This window comes from Aotus nancymaae, unplaced genomic scaffold (assembly GCF_030222135.1).
Source record: "Aotus nancymaae isolate 86718 unplaced genomic scaffold, 86718_ANA_hifiasm-v0.15.2.pri h1tg000057l, whole genome shotgun sequence".
NCBI lineage: Eukaryota > Metazoa > Chordata > Mammalia > Primates > Aotidae > Aotus > Aotus nancymaae.
Genome location: NW_026988471.1, coordinates 64,397,322 through 64,409,350, shown reverse-complemented (window position 1 = coordinate 64,409,350; position 12,029 = coordinate 64,397,322). Strand labels below are relative to the sequence as shown.

The window sequence follows — 12,029 nt, the reverse complement described above, 5'->3', positions numbered from 1 at the left end:
AGGAGAGAGTACTAAAAGAGAAAGTAATCAAGTATGAAGATTCTCCTCAGTGACTTTAATTCTATTTCCCCACTTCCAAAGCAAGCAGATGTACCAGTTTGTTTCTCGGGCTGAGTGTGGTTAATACAACATTCCACAATTCTCCACCCTCACCCCGGCCCTGCCAGGCCCACAGGCAGGGAAACCATATAATTTACTGTCATATATCTAGAATGTATATATACAATATATATGCAATATATACAATTCATTATATAAATACACACACATACTATATGTATACACACACACACTACATATAGTATTAATTGTTACTGTATATATACACATATATATTTAAAGCTTAAATGCCTCCTGGGCCTTGAGCAGGGGCACTGATAGGTCTTTCCTTGTACTGATCTGAAATCCATTCCCCTGTTACATGACATGTATTCCCGGGAACTGAACATAACAAAGCACCAAGTTTTCTCTCTTCCACATGATGAAATCTTGAGATAATTCAAAACCGCCCTGATGCTCTCCCCGAATTTCTATTTTCTAACCCAAATGTCCCTGGTTCCATTGCTCATTCGCCTCATCACCATTCAGTACAGTCCCAGTCATCTTTTAAAACGTGGTGCTTAAGGACTCAACACAGTGCTCAATCAGTGAATACTGCAGTTCTGTCAACTCCCATTTGCCAGATGCTACAGTTCTGTATATAAAGCCTCAGATTCTACTAACAGTTTGGGCAGCCTCATGGCATTCTTTTTTCTTGTAATCCATTTTGCCAACCCTACTCTCTAGTATATGGAGATTGCTCAATAGATGACTTTTTTTTTTTTGAGACAGAATCTCACTTTGTTGCCCAGGCTGGAGTGCAGTGGCACAATCTCAGCTCGCTGCAACCTCCACCCCTCAGGTTCAAGGGATTCTCCTGTCTCAGCTTCCCGAGTAGCTGGGATTACAGGAGCCTGCCACCATGCCTGACTCATTTTTGTATTTTTAGTAGAGACAGGGTTTTGCCATCTTGGCCAAGCTGGTCTGAAATTTCTGACCTTGTGATCCACGTGCCTTGAACTCTCAAAGTGCTGGGATTACAGGAGTGACCCACCGTGCCCAGCCAATAAATGACCCTTAATTAAATGAATGAGTAGAATGAGTGTTTGGTACACACTGAGCTTTTTGTAGACTCACTTTTAAAATATGTACATTTCAGAATAGTGATGTTGCACAACAATATCATGTAATTAATGCCATTGAATTGTACATTTAAAAATGGGAAATGGGGCTGGGCATAATCCCAGCACTTTGGGAGGCCAAGGTGGGTGGATCACTTGAGGTCAGGAGTTCAAGAAAAGCCTGGCCAAATGGTGAAACCCTGCCTCTACTAAAAATACAAAAATTAGCCGGTGTGGTGCCAGGCACCTATAATCCCAGCTACTCAAGAGACTAAGGCAGGAGGATCACTTGAACCCAGGAGGTGGAGGCTGCAGCAAGCCATGATCGTGCCACTGCACTCCAGCCTGGGCGACAGAGTGAGACTCTGTCAAAAAATAAAAATGGGAAATTGGAAATTTTATGTTATGTTTATCACAATAAAAAACAGCCAAAAACATGTTGCACAAATAGTTCTCTTGATACATCTCTTTCATCCCTTCCTGATATAGCTAGATATTAGCAGAACTATATATAGGACCTGACATTTATCCCAGTAAAATTCCATCTTGCGTCCAGGTGCGGTGGCTCATGCCTGTAATCCCAGCACTCTGGGAGGTCAAGGCAAGTAGATCATGAGGTCAGGAATACAAGACCAGCCTGGACAAGATGGTGAAACCCTGTCTCTACTAAAAATCAAAAAATTAGCTGGGCATGGTGGCAGGCACCTGTAATCCCAGCTACTAGAGAGGCTGAGGCAGACAATTGCTTAAACCCAGAAGGCGGAGGCTGCAGTGAGCTGAGATTGTGCCATTGCACTCCAGCCTGGGCAACAGAGCCAGACTCTATCTCAAAAAAAGAAAAAAAATTTCATCTTGCTATGTTGAGCTTATAAATTTATGTTTATTCTGACTTCTGTCACCCAGCATGTTTCTGTCCCTTCCTCCCTGACCGTGTCATTCATAACTTGATGATGATGCTTTCTATAGTCAAGATGCCATTAAATACATTGACTGTGTTGCTGGCCCTCAGGTTGTCACGCAGCTAGTTAGCTAAAGAGGCAGGACTAGAATGGGGCCAGCAAACGCCACCCAGTGCTTTGCACCATTCCACACTAGCTCTGAGATGCCTGAAACCCCCGCCCCAAGCCAAGAGCCAGAATACCTCCTGGCACAGCCACACAGCGACAGAGGCATTGCGTAGGACTGGCCATCCCCATATATGGTCAAAAGGAACTGTTCTTACTCAGAGGCCCAGGAAGCCCTCACAACGTTAGGTTCAGGATGTTCTAGGGAACAAGATGAGATTTATAAACGCTTAAATGCCGGTACCCAAAGGTGGCGGGGAGAGTATAATATACATAATGTGGCTCAAACCTTAGCATGAGCTTTTTCAAACACATAGCCAAGCCCTACACCCAGAGTTTTCTGGTTCAGCAAGTGTCTTAGTCCATTTTGTGTGGCTTTAACTAAAATACCTGAAACTGAGTGATTTGCAAAGAACAGAAACTTACTTTCATCCCAGTTCTGGAAGCTGAGAAGTCCAAGATTAAGGCACGAACAGGTTCAGTTGCCAGATGAGAGATGCTGTCTGTTTCCAAGACGGTGCCTTGTTGCTGCATCCTCCAGAGGGGAGGAATGTTATGTCCTCACACAGTGGAAGGCGGAAGGGCAAGCCAGCATGAAGTCTCTGTAAGGGAGAAGTCCTCATGACCTGATCACCTCTTAAAGGCTCCACCTCTTAACACCATCACACTGTCCGTTAAGTTTCATTTTTGTTTTTTTTAAGACGGAGTGTCGCTCTGTCACCCAGGCTGGAGGACAATGGTTCGATCTTGGCTCACTGCAACCTCCCCCTCCTGGGTTCAAGCGATTCTCCTGCCTCAGCCTCTCGAGTAGCTTGGATGATGTCCATTAAGTTTCAACACCTGATTTGTGGAGAAGACGCATTCAAACCCTAACACAAAGTCTAAGGCAGAGCCCCAAAATTTTCATTTCCAACAAGTCCACTGGTTATGCTGATGTTGCTCATTCAAGTGACTACATTTTGAGAACAATCAGTATAAGGAATTCCTATCAATCTGCAGGAAGATTCTGGGGTTCCTAGGCTTCCAAAGCCCTTTTTCCAGGGGACTCACAGCACAACCGAAGTCGGCTCCAGATGCCTCCAAGAGAATCTGCCTTTCTCACAAATTCTGAAATCACTCAAGACCTCTGGTTTGGGGTGGGTTACAGAATACCTCCTGGAGGCACAGGTAGTAAGATAATGGTTCAGAGTGACAAGACAAAAGAAACAACCTTTCCCACCACCAGTACCTAAAGCTCTGTGATTTACATACAGATAACAAAACCAACACTCCCTCAGTTCTCCTCCCCCGACAAAAAGTAAAAGAAAGTGTTAGGATTGCCCCTCTCCTTATTCCTACCCACCCCAGGCAGTATGTTGTCCTTTTGTGATTTCAAGCTGAACCTGATGCTCATTTTAAAGCTAATTTCATCTGCATGAGAATGATGGAGAAAATTAACTTTGCCTGCAGCTATTCCCTATAGACCTGACCTGAGTCTCTCCCTGAGCTCCCAACTTGAGGTGATGAGCTGAGGAGGATGATAGAGAAGCTCTCTGCCCTTGCTGTTCACTGGTCTCCAAACCTAGGGAGGAGGTCCAGATGATGATGATGATGATGATGATGAGAGTTTATATGAAACACTTAAAATGTGCCAGGCACTGTTCTTATTTCATCCTTACAACAATGCAATGGGTTAGGGCTGCTATGATCACCAGTTAATAGCCAGGGCAGCTGGAGCTAAGAATGATTATGTATCTTGACCAAGGACACCTGCTATGGGCTGAATTTTGCACCCCTCCCCCAAAATTCATATGTTGAAATCCTACCTCCAGCAGCTCAGAATATACTGTTATTCAGAGAGATAAGGTCTTTACAGAGGTAATTAGGTTAAATGAGGTCATTAGGGTGAGCCCTAATCTAATCTGACTTGTGTCCTTATAAAAGTAGGAAATTAGGAGACAGACATGAATTAATATAAAGGGGAAATTATATGAAAAGACATAGTAGGGCCCAGGCACAGTGGCTCATGCCTGTAAACCCAACACTGTGAGAAGCCAAGGCTGGTGGATCGCTTGAGCCCAGAAGCTGGAGACTAGCCTGGGCAACATGGCAAAACCCCATCTCTACAAAAAACACAAAAATTAGCCTAGCATGGTGACAAGTGCCTGTAGTTCCAGCTACTAGGGAGGCTAAAGAGGGAGGATCAACTGAGCGCAGGGAGGTCGAAGGTGCAGTGAGCTGTGATTGCACCACTGCATCCAGCCTGGGGGCCAGAGTGAGACTCTGTCTCGAAAAGAGAACAGGGGAGGAGAAGGGAGAGGAAAGAAGGGGAGGGAAAAGGTTTGGGGGAGGGGAGAGGAGACACAGAGAAGATGACCACCTATGAGCCAAGAAGAGAGGCTTGGAACAGATCTGTCCCTCATAGCCCTCAGAAGGAACCCACCCGACAAGCACCTTGATTTGAGCCCTAGCTCCAGAACTGTGAGAAAACAAATTTCTCCTGCCGAAGCTCCTTGATCTGTGCTACCTTGTTACAGCAGCTCTAGCAAACAAATGCAGCACCCAACTCTTATTCAAACCCAGAGGCAACTGCTTCCACCAGTGGGCTCTGTGGTGACTGTCATGCCACCTTGCCGAGAGAGCTCAGCAGCTGCTCTGTTCAGGTCCTGACTGGAACCTGCAGCCAGTTTTGGCACCAAAACTATAGGCATCAAGGATGGGAGCACCGAGGCCCATTACTTCATCCACATTCCTCCCACACATCCTATCCACCCCCTCCCACGTCTTCCCCTTCCTGCTGGTTGCCTCCCCCAGCTGGTTCCTGGGGCCACTGAGAGCCACCCCACTTCCCCAAGGCCCTTCCGCCACCTGGAACACCCTGGAGACCTTGTTCCCGTAAAGACAACCTCCTCCGCTTCTCAGCCTTTCAACCGAATGCACCAGCCACCGCCTGCTTCCGCAGAGAGAGGCCTCTCATTTTCCCCCGTGCCCAGGACCCACACGGCAAGAAGACAGAGAGGATATGCTTCCTGCTCCCAGTTGCTTCCAGGACATTAGCTTCCACCCTTGGCTTTTTCTCTTCTGACATTCTTCTTTCCAGACTATGCCTTACCCACATTGAGAACTTTGGAGCCCACCATTGTCTTAAGAGACTTTAACATCCGCATGAAGAACTCATTCAACACCCCAGGCTCAAAGATCCTCAACCACCAGGACTTTCACCTCCACTTCATCTGCCCACGTTCACTGCCTCACCCACGCCTGCGTGATCTCCCTGAACCACCACACCACTGACATCATAAATCGTGGTTATGCACACTTGACCTCACTCCCACCGACCCTGTTTCCTGCCCTTCCCTCCAGTCCCAGCAAAGACCTGCATTTCCACCACCAAGCCAGGCCTCTTCCCTCCCCTCCCCTGGGCTCCTTCCCCACCCCGGGAGTGAGCTGGCTACCAGTTCTCTTCCATCAGTGCTCCGTCTGTCTTCACCATTTTCTCTATATAGCTCTTTCCCATCAGTATTTAAAGTCAGCCAAATCTCTCTCATCTTTAAAGAGAATTCCATATGTATGAAATTTTTTCTGGATGAATATATAAGAAATTGATCATAACTGTTACCTTTGGACAGAGAGAGACTAGGAAATCTGAAAAGCACAGAATTTTACTTTTCATTTTATACATTTGCTATAGTGTTTAATTCTTTTTACAACATACATTAATATTTTTATTAAAAATTGCAAGTAAGACCTGGTGCAGTGGCTCACGCCTGTAATGCTAGCACTTTGGGAGGCCAAGGCAGGCAGATCACTTAAGGTTAAGAGTTCAAGACCAGCCTAGGCAACATGGTGAAACCCTGTTTCTACTAACAATAAAAAAATTAGCTGGGCGTGGTGGCACATGCTTGAAATCCCAGCTATTTAGGAGGCTGAGGAGGGAGGATTGCTTAAACCCGGGAAGCAGAGGTTGCAGTGAGCCAAGATTGCAGCACTACACTCCAGCCTGGGAGACAGAGTGAGACTCTGTCTCAAAAAAAAAAAAAAAAAGCAAATAAATAAATAAAAGATAATGATATAAGCACCTCCTCTTTCCCTTAGATGAAGACCTCCCTTGGGTCAGCTTTGGCTCAAGTAGTTACTTCCTTGTGCCAGACTTTCCGTCTGCCTAACCCCTGTGCTAGGGTTCAAGACCTGCCAGTGCTTTCTGACCTTTTAAAAAAAACAAAAGTCCTCCCTCGACCCATCCTTCTGCTGCTCAGTCATCCCCTTTGCAGTCGGCACCACTCTCTGCCTCCACTTCCTGGCCTCACACTTGTTCCTAGCCCACTGAGACTCGGCTGTTTCATGTAACGTCCTGCTGAAATGTACCGGGAAAAAGACACTCATCATCATCATTGTCATTAAATCCGGGGCTTGTACCTCCTGATCCTCCTTGATGGTCTTGTGGCATCTGGTGCCACTGACCACGCCATTCTCGGACCACTCTGCAACAGGCTGGCTCTTCCGCTTCTTGCTCTAAATGACTCCCTTGGTGTTTCCCAAGGGACCAATCTCATCCTTCCCCTCAAACACCACGAGAGTTCCTCTTCACCCAACTTCTGGTTGAGTAGGATATGCTGAAGACCCCATACCCCAGTCTCCGGGCTTGACTTCTCCTTATCTAACACCCACTGGTCATTTTTTCAGTCAATGGATCCTCTCCCTCCACATGTCCCAAGCCTGCCCACTGGTGCCACCACTACCCACCATGATGAGTCACCCTTGACTCTTCCCCTACCTTCTCTTTCACACACCCCACCACTATCCCCATGCCTCTGAGCTTATGGCTAAGCATTTCCATGACCTGTCCTCTCCTCTGCCTTATTCCTACTGTCACTGCCTTAGGGTTCAGGCCTAGCCCACCTCTCTCCTAGAGGAATGCAACAGCCAACTGCCCTCACTGACTCCAGGCCTGTCCGTCTCAGATCTGTCCTCCCCACCAGCCGCTAGAGTGGAAAGCAAAAAGGTATGGCTGTTTATTTGAAACAGCAAAATTGGCCAGGCGATGTGGTTCACACCTGTAATCTCAGAACTTTGGGAGGTCAAGGAGGGCGAATCATGAAGTCAGGAGTTCAAGACCAGCCTGGCTAATATGGTGAAACCCCGTCTCTACTAAAAATACAAAAATTAGCCAGGTGAGGTGGCATGCCCACCTGTAGTCCCAGCTACTCAGGAGGCTGAGGCAGGAGAATCGCTTGAACCCGGGAGGTAGAGGTTGCAATGAGCTGAGATCGTGCCACTGCACTCCAGCCTGAGCGACAGAGTGAGACTTTGTCTCAAAAAAAAATGCAAAATCTGGCTTAAGATTCCTCACTACTCCCAGGCACGGTGGCTCACGCCTGTAATCCCAGCTCTTTGGGAGGCTGAGGTGGGCAGATCACGAGGTCAAGACATCGAGACCATCCTGGCTAACATGGTGAAATCCCTTCTCTACTAAAAATACAAAAATTAGCTGGGCGTGGTGGTGCTCACCTGTAGTCCCAGCTTCTCGGGAGGCTGAGGCAGGGGACTCACTTGAATCTGGGAGGTGTAGGTTGCAGTGAGGCAAGATTGCACCACTGTACTGTAGCCTAGCGACAGAGTGAGACTCCATCTCAAAAAAAAGATTCCTCACTGCCTACCCACAACCAAGACCTGCTCATCCCACCCAGCTCCAAAGAAGGTTAAGTTCATCTCACAGCTCATAAGCCCTCCAGGACCCGGCCTTGTCTATGATTCAGCCTTATTTCCTACCACTCTCCACATCAACTGCTAAGCTCCAGCTTCCCTGAAAATCTGAGTTGACAAAGCACCCACTGCCATTTCACACCTTGACGTGCAGGCTCCCCAGTGACATTTGCAGCACCCCAGGGGCAAGAGTGCAAATGAGGCCCATGTACCACGTGTCGAAATACTACAATTTTTAAATCAAGCTAACACATTCCTCAATAAAATATTTCCTTTTTAAAATTGAGATGTAATTTGCATACCGTAAAATCTATCCTTTTAAAGCACACAGTTCAGTTGGGTTTTGGTGTTTGGTGTCCACACTCAGGCAGCCCCAGGACCCCAGAGGCCTGGCTGGACTGTGGCTGGGTGAGCGGAGGCACCTGTGCCTTATCCCTGCCAGGAGCATACACCTTAGCCGCAGCACCCCTTTGAGTCATTCTGTTCCTCCTCCCACCACGAGAAGGGAAAGAGGGGAAAAGAGATCCCCAAGCCAGTCTGTTCCTTGAAAACTGCCCTGGCAGAGAGGTTTACTGTAGGCGAACAATGAAATGATGGGCTAAATTTTTTTTAATCATCTGCGTATTCTAGTTATTCAATTTACACGCCCAGTGACTTCCGATCCCTTTTGCAACACACAGAAAAATACAGCTCCGTCTCGGACCATATTTTGCAGATCACATTTGCCAGGGCTGTTTCAGTAAAATAGTATTTGCCAATACGCAGAGCCCCTTTTCTTCCAGCATGTTTTCTCCCAGATGTCCACAAGAGGGAGCCGGCAGGTCCTGTTTAGGCCACTGCTTCCCTGCTCCTCACACCCCTTCTCCAACCAGGGCAAGCGGAACATGGGTCAGAACCTGGGGGCGGTATACCAAGCCACATCTCTCACACACTGGTGAGCGGCGCTCTGTAGAACACTAGGACTTTTCAGCAAGCTAAAAAGTCCCTTTTCAAGGGAGTAAGAGGTGAACACCTGTTGTTGTTGTTTTTCTTTTTTCTTTTTTGAGATGGAGTCTTCGCCCTGACGCCCAGGCTGGAGTGCCGTGGCAGGATCGCGGCTCACTACAACCTCCGCCTCCCGGGTTCAAGCCATTCTCCTGCCTCAGCCTCCCAAGTAGCTGGGACTACAGGCACGCACCACCACGCCCGGCTAGTTTTGTTGTTGTTGTTGTTGTTGTTTTTGTTTTGTTTTTTTTTTTTTTTGTATCTTTAATAGAGACAGAGTTTCACCATGTTGGCCAGGCTGGTCTCGAAATCCCGACCTCGTGATCCACCCGCTTCAGCCTCCCAAAGTGCTGGGATTACAGACATGAGCCACCACGCCCAGCCACAAAACTGATTTTTTAAAGTTATTTTTTAAATATTAGAGCACGTAAATGATAAGGTGATTTGTTTTGTATTCAAGAGATGTTTCTTCATGCCACACTGTGAAGCAGGTGCATCATCTCACGTTAAGGAGACTGGAAGCCCTAAATATTTTTGCACCAAGGACTTGTGTGGGCCAGTAGGAAGATGTATGTGGTGGCAGTGGGAGGGATGCTCTGGATTTAGGACCTGGGAACCAGGTGGGCAGCCCTGGTCCCTGTGAGTGGAGGAGTGATAAGGGCCAGTGTTGGGTGGCAGAGGCTGAAGGAAGGAAACATGCGTGAGATGGAGAAGGAGTAACTGACAAGGCCCGTTCCTCACTGAAGAGGAAGTGGAAAGATATTGGAAGCAAATGAGGAGACAGATTTGAAACTGGTGGTGGTTAGAGGCAAGAGTAGCAGAGGAATGACAATTCACTCGCAATTCTGCACTTTTTAATCAATCCCTTTATTTTAATCACAGTAGTATTTACATATATTTGAAAAACAGTAGAACATAGAAGTGTGAAATATGCATTTGAAAAACAGTAGAACTTGGCACTACTATTTTATATGAGATTAAAGCCGTGGTGGCTCACGCCTTTAATCCTAGCACTTTGGGAGGTCGAGGTGGGCAGATCACCTGAGGTGGGGAGTGTGAGACCAGCCTGGCCAACATGGTGAAACCCCTGTCTCTACTAAAAATACAAAAAATTAGCTGGTCGTGGTGGTGGGTGCCTGTAACCCCAGCTACTTGGGAGGCTGAGGCAGGAGAATCATTTGAACCCTGGAGGCAGAGGTTGCAGTGAGCCGAGATTGCGCCACTGAACTCCAGCCTGGGCAACAGTGCAAGACTCCATCTCAAAAAAGAAAAAAGAAAGAAAGAAAAATAGTAGAACATACATGCATAGCACAAGATATATTTGATCTACAAGTCTACAGGCAGGGATTGTTTCACGGGTCACAGACCCCTTGCAGTAACTCTGCAGCATCTTCCCCTCCATCCCGGGCTCTTTGGTGTAGAATATGAGGAGTATAAATCTGTGAGAGTAAAGAAATATATTATGCTAGAAGCCCATCAGCAAAGAAACTGTCCTGGCATTCTTGTTCCAATGAAGCAGAAATGGGGACATATCCATAAATGGGCTGGGTGGAGTCAGGGCAGGCTCAGGCAGCCTTCTAATTTTATGCCATCAGTAGAGTTCACACCTTCTGGCTTTTCCATCACCCTCCAGCCCAAATTTCTTCTATGAAACAAACTTTCACAGTCCACCGAGCTTGTGTGGTTCAAAGTGCGATCAAGGGTGGTAAGAATGATTGAACTGTGATGACCAGATGATGCCCTCCCGAGCAGGGCTTCCTCAGGCCGATGTGGAGGCTTTTCTGCAGAAGTCTCCTGGTCAGCCATGAATAATCACTATTGTGCAAGAGGATGAGCTCCAGACTCTCTTAGTCACCTTTGAGTCCATCTCAGTTACCAAAATGTCTCCCCTGTGCAGTGGGAGGCTACCCGGATGAGAAGAGGAAGAGAAACAGCACATGGACCAACTGATCTCCCCAATACTGAGCCATAGTACAGGTCCTGAAGGGAAGTTTGCCTTGTTTCTGACCCCACTCCCAAAAGGATGACAGGCATTTGCTGAGAACAAAGGCCACCCTTAGGCATTAGGGCTGATGCTGTGAGAGTCTAAAGGATGCACATTCTCCCTGGGGGCTTTCCATCTAGGAAAGGAGAGATATGACTCTAAATGCACTAGATGAGAGAGCTGCATATACGCACTTCTCCCTCACTGGTCTTAGTCATCTTCTAGCTTCCCACTTACCCACAGTGCTGCACCTGGCATGCAGATGATGCTCCCAAAATGTTTGGTAAGCATTACATGCAAAATACAGACGACAGTTCATGGGAGGAAGAGAATGTGTGCATGCAATTGTGGTGCATTGGGGTCTATTTATAACAGGGTTGTTCTCAAGAGTGGCACTGTCGACATTTGGGGACAGGCAATTCTTTATTGTGGGGGCTTCCTGGCTCTTGTAGGATCTTTAGCAGTATCCCTGGCCTCTATGCACTAGATACCAGTAGCACTTCCTCTCTCAGCCATGAGAACCAAAAGTATCTCCAGCCATTGCCAGATATTCCCAGGGATAATGTCACCCCCACTGAGAATCACTAGGTTATAGCTTTTGTATTATCCCGCTGTCCAATCCTCCTGCCAGGGTCCTATGTTCTGAGGTTTCTCTATTCCATTTCTTTTTTTTTTTTTTTTTTTTTAAAGACGGGGTTTCACCATGTTGGTCAGGCTGGTCTTGAACTCCCGACCTCAGGTGATCCGCCCACCTTGGCCTCCAAAGTGCTTGGATTACAGGTGTGAGCTACCACGCCCGGCCGCCTATTCCATTTCTAAGAAAATTACACTTCCTAAAATCTGTGACCTCAGAACTTCATTCTTTGTTTTTCAAAATGTTAATCAATTAATGTGACAAGTGAATTCAAATAAAATTTTTGTTTGTTTGTTTGTTTGTTTTTGAGACGGAGTTTCGCTCTTGTTACCCAGGCTGGAGTGCAATGGCACGATCTCGGCTCACCGCAACCTCCGCCTCCTGGGTTCAGGCAATTCTCCTGCCTCAGCCTCCTGAGTAGCTGGGATTACAGGCACGCGCCACCTTTCCCAGCTAATTTTTTGTATTTTTAGGTAGAGACGGGGTTTCACCATGTCGACCAGGATGGTCTCGATCGCTTG

At 47.1% G+C, this 12,029-nt stretch overlaps 1 long non-coding RNA gene across 1 annotated transcript in view; it reads right to left on the bottom strand.

Moving 5' to 3' along the window:
• Positions 1-12,029, bottom strand: part of LOC135269733 (uncharacterized) — a 258,654-nt gene that overhangs the window by 125,068 nt on the left and 121,557 nt on the right. The window contains exon 2 of the long non-coding RNA XR_010338001.1: positions 2,651-2,826. This is a non-coding gene — a long non-coding RNA (uncharacterized LOC135269733). The remainder of the gene's footprint in view (positions 1-2,650; positions 2,827-12,029) is intronic.